The sequence below is a fragment of the Lissotriton helveticus genome, chromosome 12 (genome assembly GCF_964261635.1).
Source record: "Lissotriton helveticus chromosome 12, aLisHel1.1, whole genome shotgun sequence".
In the NCBI taxonomy this organism is placed as follows: Eukaryota; Metazoa; Chordata; class Amphibia; order Caudata; family Salamandridae; genus Lissotriton; species Lissotriton helveticus.
This window is the reverse complement of record NC_136073.1, coordinates 346,138,411-346,144,498: the sequence shown is the minus strand read 5'-3', so window position 1 is coordinate 346,144,498 and position 6,088 is coordinate 346,138,411. Positions and strand designations below refer to the sequence as shown.

Here is a 6,088-nt window from a genome sequence, read left to right as displayed (position 1 = left end):
GAAAGAGGCAACAGGGGTGAGAAAAGAGGAAAGAAAGGGTGGAGAAAGAGGCACGAGGTGAAGAAAGACACAAGAGAGCTGCGGAAAGAAACAAAAGAAGTGCTGAAAGAAATAGAAGAAATGCAGAAAGAAGGAACAGAGGTGCAGGAAGAGGCAAGAGGGGTGCACAACCAGGAGAGAGGTGTGTGAAAGAAGCACGAGGAGTACAGAAAGAAGCAAGAGGGGTGCAGAAAGAAGCAACAGAGGTGCAGAAAGAGGCAAGAGGGGTACAACAAGAGGGAAGAGGGGTGCAGAATGAGGCACATGGTGTGCCAAAAGAAGCAAGAGATGTGCAGAAAGAAACAAAAGAAGTGCAGAAAGAAGGAACAGAGGTGCAAAAAGAGGCAAGAGGGGTGTAAAGAGAGGGAAGAGGGGTACAGAAAGAAGCACTAAGGGTGCAGAAAGAAGCAAGAGATGTGAAGCAAGAAACAAAAGAAGTACAGAAAGAAGGAACAGAGGTGCAGAAAGAGGCAACAGGGGTGAAGAAAGAGAGAAGAGGGGTGGAGAAAGAGGCAAGTGGGGGCAGAAAAGAAGCAAAAGATGTGCAGAAAGAAACAACAGAAATGCAGAAAAACATTAACAAAGGTGAAGAAAGATGCACCAGGGGTGCAGAAAAGGGTGGATGGATGGAGAAAGAGGCAAGGGGAGCAGAAAGAAGCAAGAGAGCTGCAGAAAGAAGGAGAAGAAGTGCAGAAAGAAGAAACAGAGGTACAGAAAGATGCAAGAGGGGTACAGAAAGAAGGAAGAGGGATGCAGAAAGAGGCAAAAAGGTTAAAGAAAGAAGTGACAGGTGCAGAAAAAAATAAAAGTGCAGAAAGAAGGAACAGAGGTGCAGAAAGAGGCAAGAGGGGTGCAGGAAGAGGGCTTTGAAAGAGGCACTGGGGTGCAGAAAGAAACAAGAGAGGTACAGACAGAAACAGAATTGCAGAAAGAGGGAAGAGGGGTGTGGGAAAAGAGGTATGCCAGAGGCAAGAGGCATGCATAAAAGAAGCAAGAGAGTTGTGGAAAGAGACAAAAGAAATGCAGAAAGAAGGAACGGAGGTGCAGAAAGAGGCAAGAGGGGTGCAAAAGAAAGAAGAGGGGTATAGAATGAGGCACAAGTATGCAGAATATAGGGACGGAGGTGCAGAAAAAAGCAAGAGAAGTGCAGTAAGAAGAAACAGAGATGCAAAAAGTGGAAACAGGGATGGAGAAAGTGGCAAGTGGGGTGCAGAAAAAACAAGAGAGATGCGGAAAGAAACAAAAGAAGTGCAGAAAGAGGGAAGCGGAGGGTGAAAGGCAAGAGAGGTACAGAAAGAGGCAAAAGAGGTACAGAAAGTAGATATGATTTGCATAAAGAGGCAAGATAAGTACAGAGAAAGAAAGAAAGGTGCAGGAAGAAGGAACAGAAATGCAGAAAGAGGCAAGAGAGGCACAGAAACAAACCAGAGTCGCTTGCACACCATTAGTACCAATTTAACACCCACATTTAGCAATAAGTAACAGATGACCATTCTAGGCTTGCAAAGGACCTTCCACCACATTGTAACACTTGTGGTTGCATTTTTGGTAACATTTGAGCCGTTTGAGCTAGAAACAAGGTTTTTTTTGTTCAAATCTGCTGATTAGGTAGCCGATGATGGATTATGTGCCTAATGCGGAAAATGAATAATTGGGCGAAAGTCGGTGCATCTTATTTAATATGAATAATATTTGTTGCGCCCCTGCTTTGCCTGTATTGTGGTTCAATCACTTCCTAGTTGGCTTTCAAATCTCAGTTGATTCACTCGATCCGTCCCCTACGGTCTCTGGTTTTTCAGCTAATTCTGGGAATTGGTGAAAATTGAACAATGATGCGTTCAACAACATGCTATCTGAAACTGCCCCTATAGTCAGCGGTTCATTTGATAGTGAATGCTAGGTGAGTTCAGAATTTCTGTCATTGAACAGGTTGAAGAGACAATGTGCGTTAACGAAGATTCTGTACCATGGCGTGGGCGGAAACCAGATTGGCATTGGTCCAGGAGTTGGAAGTGATCAATGTGGTTACAGAGTTGGGCAAGCACACATTTCTCCAATAGCTTTGCCAATGTGGGGATGGTTAGAGATTGGGCAAAAGTTATGTAGGTCTGTGGGATCTGCAGATGGTTTCTTTAGAATTGTGGTAACTTGACCCGATTTTAAGCAATCCATAATAGCACCTTGTTGAAGTGATGCATTGACTAACTTAGTCCAAAGTGGGAGGAAGGAGGTTCTAACTTCGAAGAAGAGGTTTAGTGGTAGGGGGTCGTTGTAGTGATTAGAAGGTTTAAGAGTTGCCATCGTTTTGCGTATAGTGTTTTCATCCAAGGTTTGGAAAAGGCTCCAGGATGCATTGTTTTTTGGGAGGTAAGGCTGTGCAGGGACAGTGACATCCATTACACCACTCTGCAAACCCGCCGCCTGGCGCACTGCTGCTCGGGGGATGAAGTCCACTTCAGTCTTAAGGTCCTCAATACACAAGGGGACCTCATCACCCCACTAGCAGTGCACCATGAGGTGCGTTTGCAGAGTGGTGTAAAAAGGGGAGTAGCCTTGCACCATCTCTCAGAAATCCCACTCGGTGGGGCTTACAGGTGGCTCCTGGTGGCCTAGTTGGCCCCCAGGGACCCTCAATAGCAATGGGGGCCTAATCCCCCAACACAGAGCGTGCCAGGAGGCGTGTTTGCAGAGCAATGCAGGGAGGGGGCGGGGTCTCCAGTGAGTTGCTGTTTGTAAATGTTTGTTATTTTAAGAAGGGGGGCTATATGGCCCCCCTTCTCTTGAGCTTTTTGGGCCCCTGGGACCCCATCCCCCAGGACCTGAGCCATTATTTTTATTATACAAAAGGAGGGGGGCACGAGGCCCCCTTCCTGTGGCCAATTACGGCCCCAGGGACCCCATCCCCCGGAGCTAGGCCTTTTGATTTTTTATTACAGGGATGTGTGCCGATTTTGGCCCCAGTAACCCCATCCCCCAGAGCAAGGCAACAATGTATTTTTGGAAGAGGGCTACATGGCCCCCCCTTCCCTGGGCCTTTCTTGACCACGGGGTCCCCATCAACTGGGGCCTGAACAGCCTTTTAAAAAAAAACATTTGGAGGGGGGCTGCATGTCCGGGGGTGGGCACCCTGGGAAATTGCAGGAGCTGGCCCTGGGGGGTGGTGGTCCACAGGGCCAGAACTCCAGGAGGGGGGCCGTGCAGCCCCCCTCATAATATTGACATAGCCCTGGGGAGATGGTGATCCACAGGGATCCGTAACGGACCCCATATTAACATAATTTGTGCCCCGTGGAGGTGGTGGTCCCCGGGGCAGTGTGGGGAAGGGCAGGAGCCCCCCACACTTCTATATTTTTAATAGAGCCCCGGGTAGGTGGCAGTACCTGGGGCTTGGAGACTCATGAGGCCTTCAAGCCCTTATTAAAGTAAAGCACCAGGGAGGTGATGGTCCCTAGGCAGTGTGGGGTGTGAGGAGCCCTCCCATGCATTTTTTTGTTAAAGAGCCCCAGGGAGGTGGCAGTCCATGGGGCTGCGGGGGCCAAAGGCCCGTACATAATACATAAAGCCCCGGTGAGGTGGCGGTGTCCGGAGCTGTGGGGGCCCCACTCATATGCTTTTCTCATTGCCCCTGGGACCTGGCCCACTCAAGGGCTCAAAGAAACAAGGGGGGGGGGGAGTTTGCGCTTAGGTTTTTAAAATAATTTGACTGGATTCATGCACCCAATGCAAATTCAGCCATTTTTTAAAGAACATTTTTTTTTGGGGGCCTGGGGGTCCTTGTGGTGGGACCCCCTGAGCAGGCCTAGCTGGTCAGGGTGTTTCTACCCTGCCCCCTTTTCTTGTTTTTTATCCTTTTTTTTTACTGTTTTCTTGTAAATCAGTTTTACCAAGTCACAAGATGGCTGCCAACACTTCCTAAATTTGGAGTGTTGGCAGCCAATCAAAATGAAGCTCGTGCCTGGGAGGGTTCGTGAATCCTTCTCGGCCCTCAGATATTGATATTTAATTTTTTTTAATTTCTCAGGAACTACTGAATGGATTTACACCACTTTTAAAAGAGCATGCTTTCTGAAAAAAAGAGCTACCTTTTTGCCAAATTTGGTGTAATTCCGTTCAGCAGTTTGGGCTGTAGCCTTGTCTAAAGTTCCTATGGAAATTAACATGGGGAAAACATGTTTTGGGACACCCTTTTTTTTGGCCCCCACTTAACAAAACACCCAGGAACTTTCAAGACAGGAGCTGACCTGACTCAACCATTAGTTTTGAAAATGTTGCGAAGATTCATCAAAGGGTGCCAAAGATATTTGCAAAAGAAAAAACGCTTTTTGAATAGAAACAAGGTCCTAACAGTAACTACCCACTGGCGACACACACACTCAAAGCAGGACACTTTAGTGACTTTTATTCCACAATTTTTCATTCATAATTCATTCATCAACATTGTCTATTCAATAATTGCTCGAAGATGCAACTTGGCTTACTACACAGGCTTTCATAATTCATTCATTAAAATGCTCTTCCTTTGGCCTCTGCGGAGCAGGCAGACATTTTTGAGCTGCAATCATGGCTGCCATAAGACCAATTGTCAAACCGAAAATTCTTAGGAAAAGAACCAAGAAGTTAATTTGTCACCAGTCTGATCATTATGTCAAGATTAAGCGTAACTGGCGCAAACCATGAGGTATTGATAACAGAGTGCGCAGGAGGTTTAAGGGCCAGATTCTGATGCCCAAAATTGGTTATGGTAGTGATAAAAGGATCAAGCACATGTTACCCTCAGGATTCTGAAGGTTTTTTGTACATAATGTGAAGGAGCTGGAGGTGCTAATGATGAGTAACAAGTCCTTCTGTGCTGATGTCGCCCACAATGTTTCATCCAAAAACAACAAGGAGATTGTAGAGGGCGGCCCAGCTCGCCATCAAACTCACAAATCCAAACGCCAGATTGTGAAGCAAGGAGAATGAGTAGACTACTATTTCTTTGCAGCTGTTATTTGAATTCATTAAAATGCTTTGCTTATTAAATGCCTACTAGTAATTCAACATGGAAAAAATACTTCACGTTTCTTGCCTGCAGCCAATTTCAGCAGAAAACAGTTCAGTTTCATAAAACCTTTTGCAATTCTACTAAATCCTATCATTTAAAAAATGTAAATAGGTAATTAACTGTAGTTTTTAAGTTGACAAACAATATTGTCAACATTTTTAAATTAAACACTTGTGGCAGGAAACATTAATGTCACATCTCAGTTCAATATGTAAGCAGCAGTTAGCGGTTTTTCAAGTGAAACAAGCAATCTTTCATTTCCATTGTCCACACATAGTAAGGCTGATCTTTTTATCCTTATGGAAATGCCTCACAGTCATGGCAAGCTTATTCCACTTACAACCTTCAATGTTGTGCCATTTGTCTTCCAAATATGCGTATGACTTTTTCATGGGTAGGATGCAATTTCAAATGTATGTATTTAAATCTAGAATTTGTTTTACTGTATACTGAAAGCAAGAGTGTTCTCATTTAAGAAGTGGTTACAAAGAGACAGGGAAGAAATTAATGAATTGGAATATGACATTGGATGAACGGTATCAAATAGGATTGTAATGTATTTTTGTAACAATCCTAGTTGGTATTTATGTTTATATTTCTCTATGTTTGTAACAGCCCTGAAGTAGCATACAACGTGTGTAAAACGTGTTCACTGTTTTAAAAATGAATTCCATTTGACAATAATAGAAGCCGCTTTATGAGATTTAGCTGTCTGATATTGCTATTTCTTCTCAGTAATATATGCTGGTCGCCAGTAGGTAGTTATAATTAGGACTATGTTTCCACAGGAAAAGCGTTTATTGACTAGCCTATATCTTTGGTCCTCTTTAGCGAATCTTAATGAAATGTTCCCCCAAAAAAGTGTGCCAGTGTTTCTTGCTGTGCAAGAAAAGCTTTGGGGGATCCATCAAGTGGGGGCTGAGAAAAAGGGGGGTGTAAAAAAAAAAGATTTCCAATGTTAATTCCCAAAGAGAATTTCGAACACAACTACAGCTCTAACTGCCG

At 44.5% G+C, this 6,088-nt stretch overlaps 1 pseudogene; it reads left to right on the top strand.

Annotated features, from left to right (window-relative positions):
• Positions 1-4,599: 4,599 nt before the first annotated feature.
• On the top strand, positions 4,600-5,005 carry LOC144798723 (large ribosomal subunit protein eL32 pseudogene; annotated as a pseudogene).
• The last annotated feature ends 1,083 nt before the right edge of the window (positions 5,006-6,088 follow it).